The sequence below is a fragment of the Papio anubis genome, chromosome 20, assembly GCF_008728515.1.
Source record: "Papio anubis isolate 15944 chromosome 20, Panubis1.0, whole genome shotgun sequence".
Lineage (NCBI taxonomy): Eukaryota > Metazoa > Chordata > Mammalia > Primates > Cercopithecidae > Papio > Papio anubis.
Window position 1 is genome coordinate 11106323 of NC_044995.1, and position 13069 is coordinate 11119391.

Below are 13069 nucleotides of genomic sequence, written 5' to 3' on the forward strand. Positions count from 1 at the left end.
TCAGTGTGCTGAAACCCCATCCCAGAGACACAGTTCTGCCGTGGCCATTCCCTGGCCCAAGGTGTGAGCATGACTACCGGCTGGGTCCTGGGAGGCTCTCGAGAATGCTGGAACCTGGGAGGTGGCCCTGCAGACTCCGAAACATAAGCCAGTAAGAGGTAACCCCCACCTCTTGTTAGAGCTCTTGTGAGAGGGATCCCTGGTTACCAGGCCTCTGGTTTAATAAAACATGACCAGGGTGACTCTGTCTTAAAGTGAGTAGCTAGACGTTCACAAGGCCCCCGCTATAAGGTTCATGCTTACAGTCTGCAAATAGCCACTTCCTGAGTTGACCACCTATTATAATTATAGCAAGTTTATGGACACACAGAACATCTCCCACCAAGCCTGCAGAATGTCCAGGTGTCCTAAGAGTGCAAGCCCACTTTACTCAGAGATAACATCAATGACCAGGCTTCGGTTGAAGGATGAATGGTCATTGATAGCACAAATAGCCCCTACCTTTAGTGAGCTCATCTGCACATTCCAGGTTTAATGATAGCTGTTTACAGTTTCCCATTCCTTCTCCTGCTTTCTGAGCACACCCTACTCTGTAACAGAGTAGTTCCCAATAAACTTGCTTCTTTCACCATGCTGAGTCACCTTGAATTCCTTCCTGTGCAAGATCCAAGAAACCTCTCTTATGGTCTGGATTGGGACCCTCTTTTCCAGCAACACTCACTGGGCAAGAAGGGGTGGGGTCCCATGCGGGTGAGCCATGGTCCAGGAGGGGCCTCTAATTAGCACTGTGTGCTGTGCTGGCCACATCAGGCTAAGGGGGATACCTGACTTCATCTGCCTGGGAATGGGGTGGGGGGACGAGGGCACTGGGGCATTAGTGACTATGGCAGACCAGAGTTATGGCCCCCACAAAGAAGATATGGACATCCTGATCTTCAGAATCCATGAATATGGCACCTTACATAGCAAAAGGAACTCTGCAGATGTGATGAAGTTAAGGATCTTGGGGGCGGGGGACATTATCCTGAAAATAGAAAAAACACAAACCGTTTTTCCTCTGCTCTCACATCACAGCAATCAATACAGAAGACTTCCATGACCACATGTGTGAGGAATTTTCCCCACACCCCCAGCTGGGTGTCCTCCAACTCAATTCTGACACTGCGTTCCTGGGGATACAATCAGATCCTAGAGCTTGAGGGCTCAGCCCCCAAGACGGCCCCACGTTCAGATGCAAGTCCGGACTTCAGGAACATGCGACTGACTGGCTTTAAGCTGGGGTTCCCACAGTCCCCTTTTGGGTTCAATTATTAATAATTTGCTAAAGCGGCTCACAGAACTCAGGCAAATACTGACATTTACTGGTTAATGATGAAGGCTATTCTGAATAATACAGAGGAAGAAACGTGTAGAAATACAAGGTATGTGTGAGGTGGTGTGGAGCTTCCATGCCTTCCTTGGGAACCCTCCAGGAACCTTCAGGTGTTCAGCTATCCAGAAGCTCTTCAAACCCTGTCCTTCGGAGTATTTATGGTGGCTTCATGACACAGGCAAGATTAAATTACTGGCCCTTGGTGATCGACTTAACCTTTAGTCTTTCTCCCCTCCCTGGAGGTTGGAGGGTGGAGCTGAAAGTCCCCACTGTCTAGTCCTGCCTTGGTCTTTCTGGTGACCAACCCCATCCTGAAGCTACCCAGGGGCTACCAGCCACCAGCCATCTCATTAGCATACAAAAGACATGTAAAAGTAAAGGATGTGGTGGCTCTCCCCTGTAATCCCAGCACTTCGGGAGGCTGAGGTGGGCAGATCACTTGAGGTCAGTAGTTCAAGACTAGCTTGGCCAAAATGGGGAAACCCCGTCTCCACTAAAAGTACAAAAATTAGCACATGCCTGTAATCTCAGCTACTTGGGAGCCTGAGGTAGGAGAATCGCTTGAACCTGGGAGGCAAAGGTTGCAGTGAGCCAAGATCACGCCACTGCACTGCAGCCTGGGTGACAGAGCCTGGGTGACTCTGTCTCAAAAACAACAACAAAAACTCTGGACCCCAAAATCACTAAGCCAAAGGGAAGTCAAGATGGGAACTGCTTCAGGCAAACCTGCCTCCCATTTTATTACTAACCACATACCTCCCTCACAGTTTGCCCACAAGGAAATCCTTTATGGACAAAGGACACACAGAATTCATGAGACAAACACATATCTGATTGCTTCCTCTGCCCTATTTCACTAAGCCAGACTAAGGCATACGTGACTACTCCTCTACCCTCCTCTCACATGTAAACTGTGTATTCAGTGAAAGGCTAATCAGAGACTCAAGGAATGCAACTGTTTGTCTCTTATCTATCTATGACCTGGAAGGCCCCTCCCTCACTTTGAGTTGTTCCACCTTTCCGGACCAAACCAATGTACATCTCACATATACTGGCTGATGTCTCATGTCTCCCAAAACCGTATAGAACCTAGCTGTGCCCCGACCACCTTGGGCATGTGTCAGGACCTCCCGAGGCTGTGTCACGGGTGTGTCCTTAGCCTTGGCAAAATAAACTTTCTAAATTGACTAAGACTTGTCTCCGATATTTTGGGTTCACAGACATCACTTTGGAAATTCTAAGATTTCAGGAGTTGTATGCCAGGGAAGAGGTTAAAGGCTAAATAGATAGTTCTCAACAGCATAATCTTGGATTGCCCAAGTGGGCTCAACATAATTACAAGGGTCCTCTTTATAAAAGGGAGGCAGGAGAATGAGAGTCAGAGAGAAAAAGAAATTGCAAGATGGAAGCTATGCTGCTGGCCTTGAAGACGAAGGAACACCTGCTGACGCGGCTTCATAGCTCTGCCTTTCAGAACTGTTAAGAGAATACATGAGTGTAGCTTGAAGCCATTAAGTTTGTGGTAATTTGTCACAGCAGCAAGAGGAAATGAACACAGTGACCCTTCCACCATTTCCTTCCAGTCCTCATGCCCAGTAAATGGGCTTCTTTGGCTTTGTCAGTGACCAGGTGCTGAAAACATCGGTAATACAGGGCTACGGTGAGATGAAGAGGTAGGCTGGTGATCGCTGAGGTCGGCCTGTGAGGCCACTCCAAGAGGCAGAAAGGAGCCCCGAAACACCAGCCCTGCCTGCCTCCCTCTTGGACGCACGCGTGCACACACACACGCATCCAGAGCTCCCTCACGCTGAGGAAGCGCAGGGTCCTGCCTTGTTTTAGCCAGAGGGAAGGGCCAGGCGGCCCCCAGTGGTGGTAAACACATCACTCTGGGGTCAGATCACCTGAGCGTGGCAAGTGTTCCTTCAGCTGTGTTACCCTGGGCAAGCCACTGGACCTCTCTGTGCCGCAGGTTCCTCACCTCTCAACTGGGGACAATTCAGAACCTACTTCTGGAGGGAGTTGTAAGAATCAAGAATCACATTCGGGTCCCACACCCCCACCCCCATGCCGGTGCTTCCCTGCTAGTCCCTGAAGGGGCTGCCACAGCCCCACCTCACTTCCTTCAGTCTGCTCAAACCTCACCTTCTCAGCAAGCCTCACTAACCATTCTATTTAATAACGCAAGCTGCCCCCACCTACCCTTCACAGCTGGTTCAGATATTTCTTTTTTCAGTAGCTCTTATCATGGTGTAACTCGCTGCACAATTTGCTTATTATGTCTAGTGCTTACCGTCAACCATCCCGAGGACGGGTGTCTCTATTCCAAGTGCCTTAGACCAGCATCCAGCACACGGAAAGGGCTTAGTGTTTGCTAACTGAATGACTGAACGGCTCTGTAATAAATATTAACTTTCTTTACCAGCACTTTTTCAAGGAGCCTTTCCTCACCCACTAAACCGGGGTAGGGCTATCCTTCGCATGTATCAGGTGCCATTTCTTCACAGGGGAAACACGTTCCATTGTGAGCACATCTGCCTTCTGGCTTCACCTCTTGTCCTTCACCGGACAATGAGTTGACCAATGTTCTCATGTGTGTAGCCGTGTGATCCTGAGCAAGTTACTGAACCTTGATGGGTCTTTATCTCCCCCCTTTACATCTGCAAAGGGAGGACAAAGGGCTGTTGGAGGATGAGATGAGATCGTATCAGTCAATGCTCCATTAAGGTAAACTGTATTTACCATCATTGCTGTTGAGGTTACAAGTGCCAGGTAGGGCCAGTTCTGTGGGATGTGAGTTTGGTAAAAAGTCACATTGACCGTCCTTTGCCCACGTGCTCTTTGCACGTGCTCAGGTGTGTGTGTTGAATGTACCCCATGTCTGGGCAGCGACATCACCTCTGCAGTTAACAACGATGAGATAAAAGCTGTGCTGGATCCTTTATATGCATTACACCATCTCCTTTAACCTTTAATGGCAAACCAACCACCCAGGGTTCCCATTTTCCATCGCAAGGATGAGAGAGGGATGATGACCCACCTGTTGTCACAGAGCTTTAGCTGATGGAGCCTGGATTTGAGGCCCTATCCACAAGCTGCACACACTGCACTCCTCACACGGGGCAGAAGTCCACTATCCACCCTGGCAGGGTACAGGAGGCGTCACTGTGGTGAAATGCTTACTGAAAACATCCCCACGTTTCTGTCATAGTAGAGTGGCCACAGGAGTTGGGGAAAATTTGAGCATATCATGTTAAGACTGAGGAGCGAGGGCTCGGTGACGAACTGAGCAGACTGGCCTTCGATTCTGACTTTTCTGAGCGAGGCTTCCTTCGTACAGAGATGGGGACCAAGGGGCCTGCCCTGAATCCTGGACACCTGAATTCTGGGCTGTGTTAGACCCTAGGACAGTGGTGTGCTGGGGAATGTTTAACAAGCAGCTTGCTGCAGGGGTGATTTATAGTGTTTACTAACTTCCACGGAGTAAATCCTCTGATATCATTTGGATCTGTGTCCCCACCCAAATCTCATGTTCAATTGTAATCCCCAGTGTTGGAGGTGGGGCCTGGTGGGAGGTGACTGGATCATGGGGGTGGATCCTTCGTGAATGGTTGAGCACCATCCCTTTGGTGCTGGTCTCATGAGTGAGTTCTCACGAGATCCAGTTGTTTAGAAGTGTGTCGCATCCCCCCCACCCCCGCCTCTTTCTCCTGCTCCCACCATGTAAGACACCTCCTCCCACTTTGCCTTCTGCCATGAGTAAAAGTTTCCTGACGCCTCCCTGGAAGCTGCTGCTTCCTGCACAACTTGCAGAACCGTGGGCCAATTAAACTTTTCTTTTCTTTTTTTTTTTTTTTTTTTTTTTTTGAGATGGAGTCTCGCTCTGTCGCCCAGGCTGGAGTGCAGTGGCCGGATCTCAGCTCACTGCAAGCTCCGCCTCCCAGGTTTACCCCATTCTCCTGCCTCAGCCTCCCAAGTAGCTGGGACTACAGGTGCCCGCCACCTTGCCCGGCTAGTTTTTAGTAGAGACGGGGTTTCACCGTGTTCGCCAGGATGGTCTCGATCTCCTGACCTCGTGATCCGCCCGTCTCGGCCTCCCAAAGTGCTGGGATTACAGGCTTGAGCCACCGCAACCGGCCTAAACTTTTCTTTATAAATTACCAGTCTCAGGGATTTCTTTATTAGCAGTGTGAGAACGGACTAATACACACTCCCACCACAGCAGGCTGTAAGCTACTGAACTGCCGTCACTTGGCATGGGGCTGAATGGCTTGGGTGAGCCAGCTCCAGCACACCACTGCTGCAGGGCCTTCGAGAACAAAGCCCTATTCTTTGCCTGGGAATTCTCAAACTTTGGGCAGATATCCCTGAAGAGTACAGGAGGGCTGATGCCTATTTCTATGGTTTGCGGTAAATCCCAAAGCAGCTGCCCATAACAGAAAACCCTTTTGACTTCTTGTTTTGAAACATGTCCATTTGTGCATACTACTTCAGAATAAATCTGGGTTTGTGTTAATGTAAAAATCATGTTTTAAATGATTTACCAGATAAGCAGATCACTTGGCTTTCCCTGTCCAATTACTCAGGTAAAATGACTTGTTCCAGAAAGTTGTAATGCATTCATCCTGCAGTTTTCACAGGTGTTTGTACTCAGCCACGCACCCCAAATTTGAGAAGCATGATTCTTGTCTGATATGGTCTGGCTGGGTGCCCACTCAAATCTCATCTTGAATTATGGCTCCCATAATTCCCACGTATTGTGGGAGGGACCCGGTGGGAGATAATTGAATCATGGGGGCAGTTTCCCCCATGCTGTTGTCAGGGCAGTGAGTAAGTCTCATGTGATCTGATGGATCTGGGTTCTGTACAGGAAACCCTTTCCGCTTGGCTCTTCTCATGGCAGTAAGTCTCATGTGATCTGAGGGTTCTGGGTTCTGTAAGGGAAACCCTTCTCGCTTGGCTCTCCTTCTCTCATTCTCCCTGCGGCCATGTAAGACATGCCTTTCACCTTCCGTCAGGATTGTGAGGCCTCCCCAGCCACGTAGAACTGAGAGTCCGGTATGTCTTTATCAGCAGCGTGAAAACAGACTCATACACTGTCCATAAAACAATTTTCTTCAAGGAACTCGGCACTACTGGGGAAGAAAGAACAGCAGTTTGATATTAGATAATCCTGGATTCAAAGCTTGCGTCTGCCAATTACTGGCTGTGAAAAAGTTACACAAAGCCTGTTTGCTCATCTATACAATGGGGTAAAGAAAACCTACCTCACCTCTGCTGTTAGGATATTTACATGTGATGTCTTTGGTAACTGGAACATGGTCATTGCTTGCCTTCCTTTTCCTCTTCAACTTACAATACAGTGGACCCTTGACCCACGTTAGTTTGAATTGTGAGGGTCCACCTATATGCAGATGTTTTTCAAAGGAAGTTACACTGAGTGTGCCTACCTCTCCTGCCTCCCCTTCCAGCTCCTCCACCTCTTCCACCTGTGAGACAGTAAGACCAGCCCCTCCTCTTCCTCCTCAGCCTACTCAACTTGAAGGCCATGACTATGAAAACTACTCCTACTTAATGAACAGTAAATATATTTTCCTTATGATTTTCTTAATAACATTTTCTTCTATCTTATTGTAAGAATAGGGTATGTAATACATGTAACACACAAAATATGTGTTAACAGATTGTTTAGGTTATTGCTTAGGTGCCAGTAAAGTGACCATTAGACTATCAGTACTTAACTCTTTGGGGAGTCAAAACTATATGTGGATTTTCTACAGTACAGGGGGTTGGTACCACTAACCCCTGCACTGTTCAAGGGTCAACCACATACCACGCATCCAAGAGACCAACAAAGACTAAGACCCACTAAAAAGGCTGAGATTAGAATTCTTATCTAGTGCTGGAGGAGAGAAATTGGTGTAACCTCAATGGAGGGCAATTTGGCAATGTCTTTAAGACTGAAGATACACATTCTTCACCCCTGTTATACTCTTTAATCCAGCAATCTTATTTCCTGTACATGTCTTCAGACGTCTTTGCACATGTGCACAATGAGAGACACACAAGGGTATTCACCATGGCAGAGTTTATAGAAAGAGGCAGTACATTTCCTTGGGTAAGGGTGTGGGCCTGCAGCAGGCTGTCTAGGTTCAGTATTTAACTCTGCCATCTGCTATCTGTGTGGACTTAGACACTCTACGTGTCCTTTCCGGGGCTAAGCTTCCTCATCTGCAAGATGAGACAAAACACAGTAATGACTTCACAGGGTTGTGGTGAAGATTAAATGAGTCAAAATATGCAACACATTTAGAGGAGTGCCAGGAAGCAGGGTCAATGCTAAGAATTTTATTATTACTACCACCATCAGGAGACTGGAAACAACCTAAGGGCCCATCAATAGGAAAATGGTTCAGTGAATATTACATGCATATAATGAGATACCACATATTAAAAGGAACAAAGTAGAACCATAGTAGTGATTCCTAATTGGGGGTAATTTTGCCCCCCATGAGAAAATTGCAATGTCTGAGGCTGTTTTTGGTTGTCACATCTGGGAGGTGAGGTGCCCCTGGCATCCAGTGAGTGGTGGCCAAGGATGCTGCTCACCATCCTGCAATGCACAGGACGGCCCTCCAGAGCAGAGAAGGATCTGGCTCAAAACATCAACTGTGCTAAGGCTGAAAAACCTCCAAGATAAAATGGTATAAGGGGAAAAATACAGAAAAGCCATTTAGAAAAACCAAAATATAGTATACAAATACATGACTTTGAAAAGGCGCTGGAAAGATAAACAAAAAGTTTGTAGCAGTGACTGTCCCTGAAGAAAGGAACCAGGTTATATGTGTGGGAATCCACATATATAACATATTTTGGGTTTGGAAAAATCCAAAACCCGCTTTTTGCTCTCTATGCTTTGTTTTTGTGTCATGAACGTATAATTACATCTTCAAAACAACAAACGAAATAAAAGAAGGCTGGGTCGCACATACCACATCAAGGCAGGGCTGTAAACCTGGCTCATCTTCTGAGTCCCTGATGATAGATGAGAAAGGGCTTTGAAAGGCACAAAGCTACGTCTTCCTGAGGTGAGGACGGCTGGAACATGCTTCAAAGAGCTACTGAACAGTGGTTGTGCCTCCTCTCTGAGGCAAATAACTGAGAGGCCTTCCCCTCCTGCCCTGGCACCCCTTTGAGCCTGGGGGGCTGTGCTGGGTATTGAACTGGGGGAGGGTTCTGATATACTGAAAACCAGCCATTAAATGCACTGCCACAGCCTCACTGCCTCCTTTGGGCCAGTCAGCTATTGCTGTACCAGCTGTCAAATATTCAAAGATCACTCCTGGCCTGAACCTGCCAGTCCCAGAGGCCAGGAATGTATGTATGCAATTTCACCAAAGACCGCAGCACAGCTGTTACAGGAAGAACACAGGCTATGCATATGCATGTCTAGCCTGCCATTTCCCCACTTTGTGTGGGAACAGATTAGGTTTCCTCACTTGCAGGATGGGGCTAGGAATATCCCTACTGCAGGGAAGTGCAGCTCTGAGGACTGTTTTTGATAAGATATCCAAGCAGAGGTCACTTGCATCCTCACCCTGACTCCTCCAAATCAATTTATCTCATTCCCAGAGGCCCCAAAGGAGCCTGGGTTGCAGGCACTCAGAGCTGTAGCTCTCAACTCTGTGCGTACATTAGTCTCTTGGGAGCTTTCTAATAAATAGTGACAGCTGATGGCAGTTCACTATGCCAGACCAAGTAAATCAGAATCTCTGGGGATTGAGTCTGACCTGCCTTTTTATTTTATTTTATTTTTTTAATAAAGCATTCCAAGGTGACAGTAACGTGAAGCCATCATTTAGAATAACGTTTGAGTCTCAGAGTCTCAAGGACAGAGCTAGAGATCTGACCTGTTTCTGTTGAAGTCCAGACCTCAGTGAAGAGAAAAGTCTTCGGTAAGATCAAAGTCAAACTCTTAGATTCCCTAATCAAGGGATTCCAGAGGGTCACTGCTGGTGGCCATTCCTGGCTCTGGAGTTGACCAAGATGCCCATGGGAGACCTGGATGTTGACTCTGAAAAAAAACACCTAACAACGCCTGGTAATCCTTTTACCCTGCTTTCCTTTTCAAAATACCTATCGGCACCTATTATAGACTTTATTTTTGTCTCTCCCACTAAATGCAAGCTCCAGCTGAGTAGAAACCTTGCCTGTTTTGTTTAGAGACTAGCACAGTGCCCAGTCCATGGTAGGCACTCACTGGCTGAACGAATGAATGCATCTCGGAGCTTACCCAGGCTGCAGGCCATGAACACCTTTCTTCTCATCTCAGAACACTATCCCTTTATCATCTCTTCCCTCCCTGCCTTCCCCAGCTCCCTTACTCTTCTCCCTCTCATCGTGCCCTGGGTCTGTCCATGCTTTTGCATCACCGTCCTCTCAATCAGAGTGATTTTGCCCCTGCAGAGGACACTTGACAGTGTCTGGAGACATTTTTTTTTTTCACTTGTCACAATCTGAAGGGAGGTGCCGTGTGCTACTGGCCTGGTAAATAGAGCCCAGGGTTGCTGCACAGCATCCTATAATACATAGAATAGCACCCCCTCCCATCTCCCAACAAAAAACTATCTGGCCCCAAATGTCACAGTGACAAGGCTATGAAACACTGGTCTGGACAGAAACATTTCCAGACCCATGTGTTATATGAGAACATCCCTTAGTCCCTGACACTTCAAAGTTCTGTTCTTGACCCCATGGGTTCCCCATGGGCTCCCTAGGGACATCTCCATCAGGACGATCCTTTGTTCCGGACCCCACCTCCTCCACCCTACTGCTGCCCTCCCAGGACCCTGACTACACAATTCTGAACCTAAGCCCTGATCTAGACGTCCAAGTTATTTTACCTCTGAACCTGAAACCTTTACTCTAGGCCTCATCTTTTTGCTTTTCTACCTATGGATTTTATTCTCCAGGTGTGGGATGCCCGCGATTATGCTACTAATAAAACGATGACCATTTATGTGGCACTTCCTTGTGCCAAGTTCTACTTATGCTCACCATAAGCCTGAGGTTGGTTCTGTTATGACTACTGTTTTACAGGAGAAACCGAGGGGTGGTGGACTTAACTAAGCTCTCCCAGTCACAAAGCTAGCCAGTGGTGAAACCAGGAGTCAACACCAGACAGTGGGGCGCCACAGTCCATACTCTTGTTTCCAAGCTACGCTGGTAGGAAGGGGACACAACCATACGCAGCGTCAGTGGAGGGCTCTGTCCTCCACTCAAATGCACACATGCAGAAAACAGACGACACAGGTGGTTGGCGGGGACAGTGCACCACTGCTCAAATGGAGGTGGTCGGATGCCCTGGTATGTGGACAAAGATCGCCCAGTCCCAAGTTCAGAGATGCAAACTCCTCCAGCATTCACCACTATCTCTGCCTCTGTCTAGGGTCAAAGAAAAACGACCACCAGCACCAAAACCAACACCTAAACACGGTGATTAGTATGTGACAAGGTCCGTCACATGTCAGGGTGTTTCAGCTACATCATCCCATTTAATCTTCCCAATAACACCCAGGCAGGTGCTATTAATATACTATTGTACCAAGGAGGACTGTCATGCACAATTAAACAGTTCCACAGATTTCCAGGGCAGCCCATCACACCTTAGAGCTAATCAGAATTCTCCCCCTGCGGACCTCCATTTCCATGGTTACAGTGCAATATACACCAGAGGGGCACAGTCACACACTCACAACCGCAAAGCCACTGACGCTAAGTGGCAGACAGACGCCCAGGCAAATCACACAGTAACCCAAGGCTACAATAAACGCCCACATCAGCTTGACACTGACACACACGCACACACTCCAGCAACACAAATCTTCACAGCCAGCGTCACACACCCACTCCCGGCTTCCCACTGTCTCCATTGTTTCCTTCGCGTGGGTCACGCAGCGATACACATCCGCGGTCCCGACATAGCTCCCTCACACACAGGCACACATGGCGCGCCTCACACGCGGGCGCACAAACCCCGAGAGCCACAGCAGCGAAAAGGCGCAAACCCCATGCAGTTGCGGGCCCAGACCTCACGCAGGCTCGAGCCCACGGCCCCCGCAAGCACCCGCGCAGACGCCCACGCGCGCCCGGGCAGGAACGTCCACGCAGTGGCGGGCGCGCCGCCCACGCCCTCAAAGAGACACACCCACACTCTCGCCAGCCCCCTCACCTCGGTCTTCCCAGGCTCCGACCCCAGCGGCGACCACCGTCACAGCCGCGCGGGGACCCAGCGCCTGCGCAATCCCCTCCGGGACCCCGGGACCGCGCGCCGCACCCCCCTTCACACACGCACCACGCAGGCAGGCGCGTGGCCCCGCCCCCAAACAAGGCCACGCGGCGCGCGCTCACCCGCCTCTCGGGGAGGGAGCCACCAGCCCCGGCCTGAGGCCCCGCCCCCTTAACGCCATACGCTCAAGCGCGTTCGCACAATCGGTGCAGTCCTGGGGGCGGACGCTCGATGCCCCGCGCCTGCGCACACTCCCGGGGCTGGCACGCGCACCGGGCTCCTAGGGGACGGGCGCTCGGCCCTGCTTTTCATCATCTCAGGAGATCACGTGTGGACACTGAGGCCCTTCCTCGAGCTCTTTAAGTAAACGCAACCTCCCCAGTTCGCCGCCTTCCCGGCTCCCACACCCACACGTTCCCGTGTGAGGGCTTATTGCCCCCCACCCGCCACCATCCTTCGCCCCCACATTCACGAGGTTTGGAGCCGGCCTCACCCGCGGACGCGGATGCCCCCATGCGCGCGTGCGCACTACGCAGTCATCCTGCAACTTCCAGAAGCCACCGGGGTGCAGCGAGGCTGTGGAAGGTCCCACCCACAACGTGAGGTGAAGAAAGCTTGGGCTGCGCTGGTTCTGCTCTGTCCGGGTCGGAGATGAACTGACCCGGGAGAGTAGCACAGGGATGTTTCTTTCGGCCGACGGTGAGGACTCACCTGCACGTTTTGCGAAGAGGCCCACAGTCCTTTGCGTGGCGCCCGGACTACATTTCCCAAAGGCCCCTGCGCGGCCTGCGGCTCTTCCTTGCGGTGTTGCGCCTGCGCAGCCGGCGGGCTGGTGGTGATCCTGACTGCGTCGGGGATGAGACGGGGTCGGTGAGGCGACCCGGGCTGGGAGAAGCAGCGAGGAGGGGCGGGCAGCGGAAGGTCCGGGAGTGTCCGCCATAAAGTCGTGTGAGGTGACCGTTGCGTAATTGTGAGTCTGTGAGAGAAGATGTGAAGTATGGCCTCGTCCCGGTCATCTGGGCGTGGGTGTCCCGGGTTTTGATCGCACGTTTGTGTAGGTGAGACCCACATTGTGTTACCCTGAACATGTGTGAGGACGAACCTTTGTGTTTCCTTAGACGTGTGTCTCCGAGCCCATTTTTGTGGTTTTGTACGTGGCGGGGGGGGCATTGATTTTGAATATGTGTGTATGTTCTGGATATCTGTTTAGCTTCTGCATCCACCTTTACGGAAGCGCAGAGTTGAGTAGGTGGCAACAGGTACTGTGTGACCCCACAAAGCCTGAACTGTTTACTATTGACTCTAGAGCCCAGTTTTTGCGGTGTGTACATCTCTGTGGGGAACCACTGATTTTGAATATGTATACTTGTGTATATTTACGTCTATTCTATGACTGCTTTTGCACAATGGCA

The 13069-nt window shown here is 49.9% G+C and overlaps 2 protein-coding genes across 8 annotated transcripts in view; one reads left to right on the forward strand and one right to left on the reverse strand.

Moving 5' to 3' along the window:
* The window catches only part of ZNF667 (zinc finger protein 667), a 31391-nt gene extending 18992 nt beyond the window's left edge, over positions 1-12399 (reverse strand). The window contains exons 1-2 of one of the 5 annotated variants that reach the window (XM_021931472.2): positions 11601-11720; positions 5914-6504 (exon numbers count right to left, since the gene is read on the reverse strand). The gene's annotated coding sequence lies outside the window, so the exon portion shown is untranslated. Of the gene's footprint in view, positions 1-5913; positions 6505-8361; positions 11511-11600; positions 11726-12368 lie in introns of those variants that run through there. The other 4 variants (XM_021931473.2, XM_021931471.2, XM_009195419.3 and 1 more) reach the window with 4 other exon arrangements.
* The window catches only part of ZNF471 (zinc finger protein 471), a 30568-nt gene continuing 29257 nt past the window's right edge, over positions 11759-13069 (forward strand). For all 3 annotated transcript variants that reach the window (XM_003916177.5, XM_031659310.1, XM_017952713.3), the window contains exon 1: positions 11759-12715. The gene's annotated coding sequence lies outside the window, so the exon portion shown is untranslated. The remainder of the gene's footprint in view (positions 12716-13069) is intronic.